This window comes from Rhinatrema bivittatum, chromosome 3 (assembly GCF_901001135.1).
Source record: "Rhinatrema bivittatum chromosome 3, aRhiBiv1.1, whole genome shotgun sequence".
NCBI lineage: Eukaryota > Metazoa > Chordata > Amphibia > Gymnophiona > Rhinatrematidae > Rhinatrema > Rhinatrema bivittatum.
Genome location: NC_042617.1, coordinates 46469921 through 46485967, shown reverse-complemented (window position 1 = coordinate 46485967; position 16047 = coordinate 46469921). Strand labels below are relative to the sequence as shown.

Sequence of the window (16047 nt, the reverse complement as noted above, 5' to 3'; positions counted from 1 at the left end):
GGAGGAACCTGATCCTCCAGGCTCAAGGAGACAGCATGGTCCAAAGACAGCGGCAGCAGTTCTGAAGCTGCCTGGGAGTCCAAGGACATTGCACTGGAGAATTCTGCAGCTGGATGGCTCCTACCTGTCTTACCAGTGCAGGTGGGGGGGCCATGGTTAGAACATAAGAACATAAGAAATTGCCAGGCTGGGTCAGACCAAGGGTCCATCAAGCCCAGCATCCTGTTTCCAACAGAGGCCAAACCAGGTCACAAGAACCTGGCAAGTACCCAAACACTAAGAAGATCCCATGCTACTGATGCAATTAATAGCAGTGGCTACTCCCTAAGTAAACTTGATTAATAGTAGTTAATGGTCTTCTCCTGCAAGAACGTATCCAAACCTTTTTTGAACCCAGCTACACTAACTGCACTAACCACATCCTCTGGCAACAAATTCCAGAGCTTAATTGTGCGTTGAGTGAAAAAGAATTTTCTCCGATTAGTCTTAAATGTGGTACTTGCTAACTTCATGGAGGGCCCCTGATTCTTCTATTATCTGAAAATGTACATAACCGATTCACATCTACTCATTCAAGATCTCTCATGATCTTAAAGACCTCTATCATATCCCCCCTTAATACAAATACCTTTTTTGAGATGCGGCGACCAGAATTGTACACAGTATTCAAGGTGTGGTCTCACCATGGAGCAATACATTCTGTTTGCTTTTTTGACTGCTGCAGCACACTGAGCAGACAATTGCAAAGTATTATCCACTATGATGCCTAGATCTTTTTCCTGGGAGGTAGCTCCTAATATGGAACCTAACAGCAAGGGTTATTTTTCCCTATATGCAACACCTTGCACTTGTCCACATTAAATTTCATCTGCCATTTGGATGCCCAATCTTCCAGTCTTGCAAGGTCCTCCTGTAATGTATCACAATCCGCTTGTGATTTAACTATTCTGAATAATTTTGTATTATCCGCAAATTTGATAACCTCACTCGTCGTATTCCTTTCCAGATAATTTATATATATATTGAAAAGCACCAGTCCAAGTACAGATCCCTGAGGAACTCCACTGTTTACCCTTTTCTACTGAGAAAATGGACCATTTAATCCTACTCTCTGTTTTCTGTCTTTTAACCAGTTTGTAATCCACAAAAGGACATCGCCTCCTATCCCATGAATTTTTAGTTTTCTTAGAAGCCTCTCATGAGGGACTTTGTCAAACGCCTTCTGAAAATCTAACTACACTACATCTATTGGTTCACCTTTATCCACATGTTTATTAACCCCTTCAAAAAAAATAAAGCAGATTTGTTAGGCAAGACTTCACATGAGTAAATCCATGTTGACTATGTTCCATTAAAGTTTAAACCATGTCTTTCTATATGCTGTACGATTTTGATCTTTAGAATAGTTTCCACTACTTTTCCTGGCACTGAAGTCAGGCTCACTGGTCTATAGTTTCACGGATCTCCCTTGGAGCCCTTTATAAATATTGGGGTTACATTGGCAACTCTCCAGTCTTCAGGTATAATAGATGATTTTTATGATGGGTTACAAATTTTAACTAATAGATCAGAAATTTCATTTTTTAGTTCCTTCAGTACCCTTGGATGCATACCATCGGGTCCACGTGATTTACCACGTTTGTCAATCTGGCCTACTACATCTTCCAGGTTCACAGTGATTTGGTTCAGTTCGTCTGACTCATCACCCTTGAAAACCATCTCTGGAACTGGTATCTCCCCAACATCCTCATTGGTAAACACAGAAGCAAAGAATTCATTTAGTCTTTCTGCAATGGCCTTATCTTCCCTAAGAGCCCCTTTAACCCCTCTGTCATCTAACGGTCCAACTGACTCCCTAGTGTCGGGGAAAAACCTGGGTCTTACCCTTGTGTTTGATTATAAGAAGAAAACTGGCAGATGGAAACTGAAACTAAACTTCATCATTGGAAAGGTCCAGGTCGGAACTCAAGTGTACTGAGGACATCGCACATCTGCCATTTTAGACTTTCCCCTCTATCTACCCAAATATTTATTTTAATTCTCCATTTTTAAGAATTAGCCCTTGACAGTAAACTCAATTCCTATAATTTTTCCCTTGACTTCAGAATACATGTGATTGCATTACACAACCTGTGAATGCAAAGACCATAGCTAACATACCAGTCATACCCAGGTAATCATTATATATATATAATCATACAAAAGCACAGTGCCTTTTGGTTCTCTGCTCCAAGTGTACTATACAACTGTAGGTCTTCTATCTAGGTCGTGGGATACCTTTTAAAGGATTAATGTACTCCTCTCCTCAAATGCAGGGGCACACTGTTGTCCCCAGAGACACTTTTCTCCACTCTCAATCCACTCAATCTACTACAGGCCCTGGGATGCTGGAGTTCTTTCTGGCAGGGAAGAGGATTCAACCTTCGGGACCTTAGGGACCAACACACAGTCTTTCAATCTCTATTTGATTGCTCTCTCAGAAACTGCTTTTGGGCACCTCTGATTCTGAATGAAAATAACAGTCCAAAGATACCTCTTTTCCTCAGTTCTAACAGCTGGGTCAGTGTCCCTAAGGTGGCAGACACTAGGCAAGACCCAACCCTCCAGATGTTAGAAGGTGGGTTCCTAGAGAGGACTAGGATCTCCTCATCTCTCTCCCTTTGATGGTACAACCTGGACTTCTGGTGGGAGAAAATCCCAACAGTGCTCAAAATCCAAAATCTTTGGTGGCAAAAAAACCACTGGCTGTACTCGGTGCACCAAAAGTGAAGCAGCCTTGCCGAGGTCTATGCCGCTGAAATGACCTCATGAAATGAGGTCATTTGCCGAGGTCTATGCCGCTGAAATGAGGTCATTTCAGCGGCATAGACCTCGGCAAGGCTGCTTCACTTTTGGTGCACCGAGTACAGCCAGTGGTTTTCACCGCTTGTCTATTGACCACAATCATTATCTCACAAGTTACACCAGAGCAATCCCTGAAGCTCCCTGAGGAAGGAGTCGAACACTCCGAAACATTGCAGTGTTGGAGCGAGCACTTCAGGATGTTATACATTACCAGCCCTTCCGGTGGAAACTGATAAGTGCAAATATTAGTAGTACTCACACAGTATTTGCTCTTAAATACACTTGCAGCAACCTATGATTATTCAAGCCCAGAGTTTCACGGGCTTGACACCATAAGCCATCATACTCTTGAGGCTATGTATGACGGTTGCAAGAAAGCAAGTCACACTTGAGTTCCATATAACAGCTGGATATTTGAGTATTTTCCATGTAAAAGAAGGCATTAGCTATTTCTTCCCAATGCAGGGAGGTGCGTTAAAGCCCTGGAATTTTTTTAATGCTGGAAGTTTAACGTCTGAGTCAGAGATGAAATGAAATTAACTTGTAATTTTGGTGGCATGGACCTGGAGTTCCTGGGGATCCAGTTACGTATAATTGGCTAACTTTAGGACAGCTCTACAGCCTGAACAGAGTTAGCCGCAGAAAGTAACTGGCTAATTCCGAATATCCTCCCCAGAATGCCTCTTGTTCATCCAGCTAAAGGGGCGTTCCAGGGCTGAGCAAGAGGCTGAATTTAGCTGGGTAAGCCATTTAGACAGATAAGAATTACTTTATCTGTCTAAATGGCTTCCGAATATGGACCTCCTAATGTCTGTCTAGTGCACTGTTTTCAGTTTTCTATGCACAAATAATTTTTTATGCATGCTACTCATATTGGGGCCACTGAGCGCACATTTATTCTCATGTGTGCACACATGTTTGTTTTAGCATGCGCTTTTTAAACTCAGGTTAGTTTTGTATACCTTTATCTTACTGCATTAGGAGCTAACGTGTTTTTCACTGCATTAGTAAAGAAAATGTGTGCTGAAATTTACCACATTTTTTATTTACATTTTATTATACTGACCTCCAAAAGGGTCTGAAACAAATTTGAACCCAGTTTAAAACTGGAAAACAGATAATTGCTTTGAATTTGGTTTTAAATGCCTTTGTGGATTAAGATAAATTAGAATTATATGGTAATTCTGTCTCAGTCTCTAGCTACTGTAAGGCAGCAGGCTGTACCTCTCTGCACACTGAATATTAGCAACTGGACACATCACTAGGAATAAAGTTGACTGGTTCCAGTTGAGTGGAATTTAAGTCTTGGAAACACATTTGAGTGCTTCTATGCATGTGGCGCATGGAGTTTGCATATCTGCTGGGGACATACAGGGTAAAATCTGGGAAGGTTGGGAATGGAATTCCAGCCCAGATGTGCATCCAGCTCTTGGTGCCCTCATTGGGAATGTGTTTGGAAGACCTATGAAAGACAAGACTGATAGACTGCATGCCTTGAGGAGGGGTAAGGGGGTAGGAACACCATTTCTCAAAGCTCAAATGATTTAAAGAAGAAGGAGACAGGGAGAAGCGCTTCTGGAAGAACTTTTTAAACAGGCTGCATAATTTTATTCCAGCCAAAGTATGTGTTTGCAATACATATAAGCCTTGAAAGATAAACCTGCTAAGTTAAAAGGACAACATAACACTGCATGTTAAAATATTTAAATTCTAGGAGCTCTTCTGCATGCTAGTCTCTAGATAGTATTATAAATCACTTCACTCAGATGTACTAAGTTAGCAGAATTCATCTGAACACCTCACCTAAAGTGTAAGGCAGGTGCTAGGGAAGTTTGCAATAACTAGATGCAACTTGGCATGCTCAGTCCCTTCCATCCTCCCCGTTCTCTCAGCCACCACTCTCCCCCTTCTCATCCCCAGTGGGAGCTGTGCATAGTCAAATTAGCATCAGCTTCATGTAAGAGCTTCTTAGCTGCGCTTCCTTTCATCCTCCTACCCAATCGCCCCGCACTGCTACAAAAAAAGCCAATACCATACACTCGGTAGGAATGCTTTCCACTAGAGCATCTTCAGAGGGCTGAAATCCCACCGAGCCTGCTCTTCGCCTTTATCAGGAAGGCAGCAGCACCAGTGAAGGCAGCAGCACCAGCATAAAAGAAAAACAGAGTAAGCCCTAGAGCGGGGCGGAATCAGGTTTTTATTTCCAGGAGTTAGGGTGGACTACATTACATGTGAGTGGCAGAGGCGAAGGGCTTGTATTTCAAACTCCTTGCTAATGAACTGGGGGGGGGGGAGGGCGTGGAAGTCCCCACTTTGATCCACTCTTCTTAGAAATGCTGTTCATAGCTCTTTAATTTTTTGGCTTCTTACAAAGTACTGGAAATAATTTTGCTTTTTAAATTCTCATCTAGCAGTCTCCTCCTTGTTTCCCTGTGTTTCCAGACTTTTTTTGGGCTACATCATATGCCTTCATTTACAACTATATGGATTCTACACCCCATTAACTTTTATATCCCACCACCCAACTCAGCCCAGCTATTCAGGTGACAGCCCTTGGCCAGAGGAAGTCTGGCCAGCAGGTGTCGCTGTTGAGCGATGGCTGAGACTCGCTCCCCTTCCAGGGGCTGCGAGCACTGCTTCCACAGTATCCCCAGAACTAGTCGGTCTCGGCAGTCAAAACCCTAGCCTGGGAAATAGCAGATCCTCTGGATAGCAAGCACATCTGCTGAGCCACGGTCTGGCCCTAAATGAGGTTTTTCTAATCTATCTCCCACTTCATTAAAAACTACGAGTGGCATGGAATATTTTATTGGACTGTGACAGAGCCGGTCAGAAGCAAATCGACTGCATGATATAAAGTCAAGTTATTGCATGATTTTGAGTTTAGCAGACATTTTAATTCTAGGGATCCTGGGCGGTATAAATGATATCAGAAAGAGAGATGATGTCGTGTAGAAGGATGAGCAAAGAATTCCATGCTCCAGCTTGAGACAGACAAATTTCAGCCTGGTCCAAGTTCACCCAAAATTCTGGATATCACCCAGATTCACTGGGGTAGGGGTGGGGGGCAATATCCTGATGAATTCCCCCTGGAGAGTCTTGAGCACACTTAGAAAGAAAACTGAAAAATCAAACGTGGATTTTTATGATTTCAATGGAAAAAAGATTTAGCAAACATATTTTCAAGATGTTGGAAACTCTCTGGTAATGCATCCTATGCTTCTCTTCAAGCTGGTTTCTGGTACTGGTGGCACCTCCACGCACGTGCTTGTGGATCACTCAGGATCCATTTATTCTGGATACCGTGACCATATTGTAATTGTTGAGAACAGCCTCGAAGGCCTTGCATTCTGTTGAGAACGGTGTTTTTTGTGCCCATGGGCCTCAGCCCGACCCAGACCTTCAGGACCGAACCAAGGGTTGACGGTGGCTCCGCGTGGCTGAACAATTGTGCCCTCGGCCAGGCCGGCAAGCTCCCATGGCCAACATCCAAGGATATTGGGAGGTGAATGGTCCTCCGACCATTCCGGGCCCTTTCGGACCTGCTGCGAGCAGCATGGAGCAGCAGGCCTGGCCTGAGGCTGAGGGCAGACGGCCTTGGCACAAAGACATAACAGAGAGTGATGCAATGGCATCCTTGGGCGAAGACACATGGCTGATGCAACGGCATCCTTGGGCGAAGACACATGGCTGATGCAACGGCATCCTTGGACGAAGACACTTGACATCCACATAGGCAACACAAGGCATGGACATTGGCACTGTCTCTCAGGGCGCCCTACTCAGGCCACCCGCGGGACTGAGTCGCAGACCACCCTGTCCCAGTAAGCGCCCTACACAGCCACCAGAGGCTGGTCACGGACCACAATGGGAGCGGGACAGCACAGGAACACACAACCAGGACTTGATGGCTCAGGAGCACAGGACAACCATCCACCAGCAGGCTGGTCCACTCAGGAGTACTGCATCTGAGGGACCCCCGGCCTACTGGACCAGAAGGCTCGAGAGCGAAGACAGGACGTAGGAATGAACATCCAGGAAGGTAGGAACACCAGGATGAAGGATCCATAACGACATCTGGACGTGGACAGGGACCTCAGGCAATACACCAAGATGAAGACATGAAGCAGGCGGACAAGATGAGGAGCTCCACGAAAACAGAGGACCTTACAACTCTGGCAGGCAGGAGCCTCCAGATGGAAGTCATCACGATGCAAGGCCCGGAACAACTGACGGAGCAGCCCTTTATAGGGCTGGTACAGGAAACAGTCAGCAAGGTGGGGCCAAGACACTTCCTGTGTCTGGCCCTTTAAATCTTAAAGGAAGACGTGGCCGCGTGCCTAGGAAGAGAGCAGGAGCTGTGCAGGACCGCGGACAGCGGCCTGCACCGACGTAGTTGCGTCAGAAGAGGCAGGGCTGGCCTGGGACACAGGCCCGACGTGAGCAGCGGCTCCAGCCGCTGCAGGAGGCCCCGGGGGCGGCTCCTGCCGCTACTCCAGCCCGGGGCTTTTGCGGCCCCCAGCCGCGAAGATAGAATCAGCGTCGGGGGCGGTCCCGGGCCGCGAGGGCAGCTGGAAAGTCCACGGCTCCGGCCGCGGTGAAGAGGAGAGACACGGGCGGCCTCCGGGCCGCATGAAGAACTTTAGGCCGCAGCTTCGGCCGCGTGGGAGGGCCGACAGTGGCGTCTAGCCGCGCCGGCGAAGATCAGCAGCATGGGGTGAGTGGCCTGCTCGTGGGGAGACCCGCGGGCAGAGCGGTTCATGACAGTAATCAGAATTTAGGTCAATATAATGACAATAAAATATATACCCACAAATAAAACTGTGTATTCATTTTTCAGTTTGCATTAAAATTAAAGCCTCATTTCTGCAAGATTCAATCCACATAACCCGCACCATTATTTTTCAGGCGGCTCAAAATTTTCCATTACTGAGGTCTAAGTGAACAAAACGAGAGTCTCCTGCTAGGTACAGTGAATACTGCCTTTGAGCAAGTTTTACCTGCCACATCTCTACCAAGGAATTGGATCTTAACTCTGGCCTCAGTCCAGCCAGTCCCGGGATGACTTACAAGCAATAGTGTGGCAGCTTTAAAATAGACATAGGTCTACTAGCCTTTGGCTGAGATTTAAAAGCTCATTCAATGGGTCCTGGAGAAAATGGGATTCTTTTGCAGGCTGTGATATGTCTTCCTGAGCCAGCATAAGAATATATTTTCAGAAGGCTTGGAATGGAGACCATACAGGACTTCTTCAGCTATGCCTGGGTAATCTCTTTGGATCTGTTCTTATGTTGGTCCAATAAGGCTCATTACAAGCAGCAAAATATCCAAATGCACTCCACTCAGGCTTTAGGCTATGTCACCAGCAGTTGTAGGTGAGAAGTAGTCCTGGAAAGGGTAACCTGCCTAAAACTGCAGTCCAGAAAGTACGCCGGTTCTGGACCATATACAAGTTTTTGCTTTTTACCCTGCACCATCTAAGTGTTCCATCGCTGGCAGAAATCTGTTTGATAGCAAATATTTAATGTGACATTACTTACTTTTTTTTACAGCTGAAATCATAAGTTTTCCCATCACCAATACACATTACAAGAATTAAAGATGACATATATTTCACTCAGAAGTGAACATGTAGAATTGATCTTTTCCTGTTTGTTCATTTCATGGTTTGAAAACCTTTTCTTACACAGTTTTACACTACAGTAATGTTAAGCTTACTTTTATTTTTTGGTAGTATGAAAGTCCAGTACTATCTTTGTAAAAATCAAATTTCTAAGAAGAGTGAAGCTATTCTTTATATTTTCTTAGGAAATAAGAAAACAAAATCAGAAACAAAATATCTGAAATTATGGGGAAATAATGCCCATGTTCAATGCCTAAATGACTCTAATGCATGCCATGGTTTACTTGCATTTTTACACCTGGTATTCTCTAGTTCAGTGGTACCCACACCTGTCCTGGAGGACCCCCCGCCAGTTGAGTTTTCAGGATATCCACAATGAATGTGTATGAGGGAGATTTGCATGCACTGCCTCCACAGCATGCACATTTTATCTCATGAATATTCGTTGTGGACATCCTGAAAACCTGACTGCCCGGGGGTGTCTCCAGGTTAGGTTTGGGAACCTCTGCCCTAGTTGCATTGTTTTTAAAGTTCATGGCCATTTTCTTTAGGATAGCAAAATTCAGCAATTTTTCAAGAGGTCTTTGTACATCTCAGGAATCTGGCATTTACTAACGTGTTGAGATTCAGGGATTCCCTTTTTGTAGAAGCCAACCCTAACAAGGAAGATGTGATACTGTGTTCGGGTATTCCTGCATGTTTTTTTAATTAGAGGGAAAGCTTTTCCCACTGGAATACTGAAGAGAATTTATGAGCATTCCAGAATACAGACTATGGCAGAGAAGGTAGTGTGTGTGTGTGTGTGTGTATAGATAGATAGACATCTAGAAACACACACATGCATACATACATACATACATACATACACTGTCTTGTGCATCCCTGTTTTCTGGGACTCCTATGCCTCATGGCTTATTATGTTAAAGAAGGATAACCCAGGCCAGGAGTGTTGGATTCTGATCCTTTCTAATGATATTTTAATTGTGCTTCTTAATCTACTAAATTAAAACCTACAGTAAAATCTTAACATTCTTTTTTTTGTCCAGTAAGTAAAGAAAGAAAAAAAAAAAGAAAGAATACATGTCGATTTGCATCAGCATATACTCTAAATGTTCCCATCTGCTTTAGTACTACCCAGAGTTTAGCAGTCAGGTCCAATATGATCCCATGCTGATAAGATCTAAGGTCGCCCTTCACCTCCAGTTTCTGCAACTGTTTCCCTGTCCAGCCCGATGAGGAAACAGCCTTGGAAGATGTCCTGGTATCAACGATTAATGAGGCCCTACACTGCTGGCGCTCTAAATATGATGTCAGTCCTACCTCCTTTTTCTCTTAAATATACATAATGTGCTGCAGCTCGTTTACTCCTGTTGATCTTTTAATCTACTATTCTGTTGCAATAGTCCTATTTATGCACAGTGGAACTTAAGGCTGCTTGGGTTTTTTTCCTTCTCTAATGCTATGAAGTCAAACATTTGAACATATTAGATTGTTATCAGAAACTCTAATTTTGATATCCATCTGCACTCTGAATTCTCTTTTGGCTCATTCCTCTGGGTGGTAGCTCTGTGAGGAAAGAAATCTCATTTCTTTACATGCTTGAACACTGCATGCCGGCTCCTTTCCGGGCCCACCACCCTTAGTGTTCTAGTACCCGCTGGCTGCTTTTTACTGTCTGTACATTGGATCTGTCCATGGCAACACTGCCACTACTGGGAAGAGCCCAGTGCAGAGCTGCACTATGTCAAAAGCTCTTGTGGTGTCTTATTCGGGAAACAGCAGAGGATGCGGTACCAGCAGTAGGCACAAGGTGTCAGTATCTTCAGTTATAATAACAGGATACTGACACCTTAGGGCAAACTGCTGCTACAGCCCATTACGTTTCCTGTATGAACACCAACTGAGCACTCATACCAGTTACAGCAGCAGAGGCAGAGATATTGAGGCAGCAGCTAGGGCAGCTGCACTAAGCTTACACAATGAAGAGGGTCCCCGCTGTTCATATTGGCATCACAATGGTGGGGCAAGAAGGCAAGTGCACTCTTTACAAGTACCTTACCTTCCCCCTTCCCCCCCCCCCCCCCAACAGTGGCTTACTCTGCCCTCTCACTTCCTCCCCCAACATGGCCTGGCTCCAGCTGGCACGAAAGCAGCACACGGGCCTTTCCGTTCTTTCAACTGAACGGTAACTCAGATGCAGACCACTGTGTGGTTGAAACATTCAGTCTGTGAGCTGTGCAAGAGAGAAAAGGCCCCAGGAGCAGGAACAGTGGGTGAGAAGCTCTGGACTGCTGGTGCTGCTTTCCTGCCAGCTGTGGGCCAGACCACAGAGAAGAAGAAAGAGAAAAATACCCTGGGAAGAAAGAAGACAAGAGCAGGACAGGTTTGAAGGTCTGTGGGATAAAAGAGCAGGGACTCTGCGATTGGGTGGCAGAGTGCAATGAAGGGTACATGGAGGAGGAGTCACTCAGGAATTGGGTGGGATTCAGAAATGAGAGGGCGAGTGGGGATTTGTTGAGGGGAAACGGTGCTCCAGAGAGCAGGAAATTGGGAGAGGGAGACAGTGAGGGAAGTTTGAGTGGGATGTGTTAAATGGGTATGAGTTGGGATGGGTAAGATGAGGCTAGGGATGTGACATGAGGGGCTGAAGAGCGAGGACAGGTCGAGAGATGGTGTGAAGGACATGGAGGGCTGAAGAAAGGGTTACAGGAAATGGAAAGTGACTGAGAGAAGGTGGAAGCAGGAAGGTGAAAGAGGGGGAATTGGAGGCTGGGTAAGGGACTAGGGTAAGAGACAGAAGAAATGGGCTGCGACTGCACAGACATATTTGGTATTAAGAGGGGAGGAGCAACCGGGAAGAAGTTGGGGCTGATGAAGGTGATGGGAGGGGATGAGTCCAGAGAGTTGAAATGGGGGACTAGGCAGTAGGTGAAAGACAGAGCTGGGAAGTGCGAGAGTAGAATAGAAAGCTGGTAAAGAGGTGAAAAAAAGGGAGATTGAGGACCAAGAAAGACAACAGTATAAGATCAAAGATGGGAGGGGTGAGGGGGAGTGAAGAACAATAGAAGATGTGGAAGATGGCAAAGAGAAAGAGATAAAGTTAGGATAATAAGGGATGGGAGAGCTTCTGAGGGGATGACTAGAAAGCAGTGACTGTGGAACAGAATGGTAAGCAGAAGTGAGGGGGGACGGCTGGACAGCCTGGGGATGACAGGGGATGGGGGTAGAGATCCTGAAAGGAGGTGGCTTTTGGGGATCCAGACAACTGGAGACCAGCGAGGGGAACAATCTAGTGGGTAGGGAGCTGGGAGGGTTGAGAGGGGCAATGGAGGGAGTGTTGGTGAGGTAAAGGGGTTTGGAGGGCCAGAGAGGACGACTCCAATTATGTTGCCTGTTTTAGTTAGTAAAAGGTCAAAAGGCTTTGGAAAGAAAACCATTTGGCCATGCAGCAGTCTGGCCTGCAGGAGAAGCTGGCGTCACCTGGAACCTCCCAAATCTGTTTGCAGCCAAGCAGTTTTGTACTCATGCAAAGCACTTGTGGGACTGTAAGAAAAACATATTCATGCAAGAAAGGGGAGTGAAATAGTTAGAAATGCCTTGCTTTGTACACAGTCCCCCTAGAAAATGAAACGATAAAGTACATTTATATATTTATCTTTTAATTATTTATTTACCACCTTAGTCACAAAGGAGTGGGATGCACATTATTTACCACAGCACGAATAACTCACGTCAGTGCGGCAACACACCTCTGAGAATAGGGCTGCGAGGGGCTCATTTATTAAGTCACGATACACAAAAAAGCTGGTATCATGCGTAAAACACTTTATCACATGATGTACTTATATCATGGCAATATTACATAATATTTTGGTTAGAAACCCGCCCCTGTTACAATGAGCTGTTTTGCATGTGATTTTTATATATATTTTCAAATGCATGCAAAGCAGCTCATTATTATCTAATTATACGCTAGTAAAATAACGAGGTTTGCCAGAACTGCGATATTTACTGGAAAGTTAGTTACAACTCAGGAGCTGCAGATATCTTTCTGTAGAAGCATCGGGATGGTAATTGCACATCCTGATGCTCCCGGCCTGAATACTGAGGGGCAACAGAGGCTCAAAGCACCCCCTAACTGTGTAAAATACCCCCTGGAGGTCTGTGTAGATTCCCAATCTACACAGACCTCCTTGCCACCCTCCTTGCCACCTCTAGAGTTGGCCCAGCAGGGGCAAAAAAGCAAAACATACATTAAAAAAATCATGTAGCGATACCCGGTCCCCTACCCAAACCCTTCCCTTTTTCACATAAAACTCACTCCCCTGGATTCAAACTTCCTCCATTAAACTAAAACTCCTCTGGAGGGCTTCCTAATTCCCCCCCCGGACTGCCTCTGCTTATCCCCCCAGGCCCCCAAGTTCCTGTTAGTCTAGTACCCCTCATTCCTACTGTTACGAGCGCGCGCGGGCGCAGTCGTCTCGAGCAGGTGGTGAGCCCTTGGGCCACGGCGAAAGCTAGGGAGGAGCCCCAGCCACACCGTGGGAGGTGAGCTGGGCAGGCATGGTGAGCCAGGCGGGTACAGAAGCAGGGAGTCCGACCCTCAGCCGGACCTGCACGCCCATGGTAGCCAACACGGGGAAGTTGACTGATGAACGGTCCTCCGACTGTTCCCGGCCCTTTCGGACCTGCCGCAGGGAACGGCAATGGGCAGCAGGCTGGACAGAGGCGAGGGCAGACAGAGTCCTTTACACTGAAGACGTCAGACGGGGGCTGAAGCAGACATCTAAGACAGGCTGAAGCAAGACGTTGAAGAGGAGGGCTGGAAGGAAACATGGCACTGTCCATCAGGGCGCCCTACTCAGCCCACCCGTGGGACTGAGTCACGGACCACCCCGTCCCAGACGCGCCCTACACAGCCCAGGAAGGCTGGTCGCGGACCACGCTGAGGAAAGGAGGGTGCAGGGAAGACAAAGCGGAAGATCCAGGCGAACAGGAACTCCGATGCTGGGATACTGACATCCGAAGCCCTTTCGGCTGGCAGGCAGGGAAGCTCAAGAGCCCGTGGGATGAATCCCTCCTGTTGGCCACTCCAGGGCCCAACAGGACAGAAGGCTCAGGAACCAGACAGGACGTAGGGCAGAAGCGAGCAGAACTGGATCAGGACATCAGGAACACATCAAGGCAGACATCAGGAACATCAGGAAGCAAACATCCGGACAGAGACAGGACAAGGAGCCATCAACACAAGGCAGACCACGGTGGACCTGGATCGGCAAGGTTACAGACGACTGTAGAACCCGATCCGCAGGCCGACATCAGGACACACATCAAGGCACGGACTGGAACAGGCATCAAGACAGGACAAGGCACCATCAATACAAGGCAGACCACGGTGGACCTGGATCAGCAAGGTTACAGACGACTGTAGAACCAGATCCTCAGGCCCGTTGCAAAAGAAAAGGAAGTCCTTATATACTGGAGGTAGAAGGCAACTCCCTGGGAGGAGCTTGCCAGGACCGCCCACCGCTGGCCCTATAAATAAGGAGGAGAGCTGCGGGCCGGCCCCTAGGAGAAGGGCATCGCCAGACAGGAAGTCCAAACGCTGGCAAGCAAGCCACAGGCACAGCTAGGCCTCTCAGGCCCTGGAGCAAGTCCCGGATGGAACACAGGCGAGGCCCTGGCTTCGGAGCGGCCTCCAGTGGAAGGTGAGAGACCACCTGTAGTGCAGCAACAGGGGGGATCGCAACACCTACAACCTCCTCCATAACTTAGAGACCATCTCTGATGGTCTAACGGGCATCCCTAGTGTCTATTGTGGCCCAGAGTGCTCTCTACTCTCTGAGCTGGTCAATGCCATCTTTCAAAATAGCGTCGGCCAGCCTTTGTCCCTATCACGTGATGGGGCAAAAGTAGACAGCTCCATTTTGGAAAATGGCGAAGATAGGCCCCACTAGACACCAGGGATGTCCTCTAGGCCATCAGGGATGGTCTCTAAGTTATGGGAGGGTCTGGGGGGGGTGGGGGAACGACACTAGTCTAACCAGGGACTTAATCTATGGTGCATTTGGGGGGGCTGATGGGTGGGCAAAGAGGTTTGGGGTGGTAGGAAGCTATCTGGGGGTTGGAACCTGGCGGGATGAATGTTATGTGAATGGGACGAGGTTTGTGTACTGCATTATTTTTTAAATATATTTTTGCACTTTTGCCCCTGCTGGACTGCCTCTTGAGATATTACAGAGGTGAGTATGGGTCTGACAGATCTGGAAGGGGGATTTACTATGGCAGTACTTGTTTGGGCTTTAGTGGCCCTTTAAGACAATGGCAGCCTCTGGGGAAGGGGACCACCATTGTGCGTGTTCACCATTTCCCTATGATATCTTTTCTCGCTAAGATTTTCTGCAAGAAAAAAATGCAGGGAAACTACTGTGATTTTTTTTACTGGATAACGGCCAAATATTGCAGAGACCTTGATATTTCCCTTCCCCATGGTAAAATATGATGGTTTAATAAATAAGGCCCTAAGTTAGCAACTTTTTAAAGTAAAAGCATAAAACCTTTTTCTACTACTGCCCATCATGCTTGTTGTGAGCTAACTGGTTAGAATGCTAATGTGATGCTTGGCATTGTGACTTCCCTGGTAATAGTTTATAGCATGATGGGAAAGTTATCGTATGGTATGAGAAACGTAGATGCAATCTATTTTCGTTTTAGCAACCACATGCAGTATAAGTATGCACAGACATACATGGCATTAATATGAACCACAGCCCACTCACTGGCCAAACGTCTTCCCAGCTGACTTACAGCTTTAGGCCAAGCTCCAGTGTACTTGAAGAGCAAACCAAACCAAACCAATCTTCCCAGAAAGTGGACTCCACACGTACCTTATATTTTACTATCTGCCTTCCGCTCGGTGACCCCCAGGAGATCTCTCAATGCCTCCTCCTTCACAGCTTCTCTCTGACTGGCCAGTGGTGTGGGATCAGGGAACAGCAGGAAGCTGGCAAGGATTCCTTTGCGATGTGCTAAGCATCAATGCAATGTTTAAGCTAAGCAGATAATGCTGCAGCCACCTAGGAACTGATGAGCTCCCTTGTTCACAGTCCAGGTACAAGCTGCGTTTTAAAACCAAATACAGGTGTTGCTGTTGCATGTATAAATGTCATACATTAAGATGTAAATTGTATTCTCAGAGCTGAACAACAGGTGATTAATTCTTGTCACATGCTGATCAATCGGTGCATTTGCCGCACCTGTATTAATGTTTGTTTTGTAAGCACTAGTAACAGGAGTACACCAATAACACAGGTGTTAAATGTAGAAGAGCTGTACAGTGCTTCCCATATCATTAGTCTGAAAACCCTGAGTTCAGTACTTAGGGAGGATGCCATGCTGCCTGTTGTTTTAATTAAACTAATTACTGATTCCACAAAATAACAAATTAAAGCTGCAGCCCCCACCACGGTGGTGAATGGATGGGAGGAAAGCACCTTCCTCAACGCTAGTCAATGGTATCAAGTGTGCAGATCCAAAAGGAAACATCCCCCGCCTCCCACTGCCACCAGTCTCTAAGAACA

At 46.5% G+C, this 16047-nt stretch overlaps 1 protein-coding gene across 9 annotated transcripts in view; it reads right to left on the bottom strand.

Moving 5' to 3' along the window:
- The window catches only part of ESRRG (estrogen related receptor gamma), a 1204337-nt gene that overhangs the window by 46189 nt on the left and 1142101 nt on the right, over positions 1 to 16047 (bottom strand). The window lies entirely within an intron of this gene.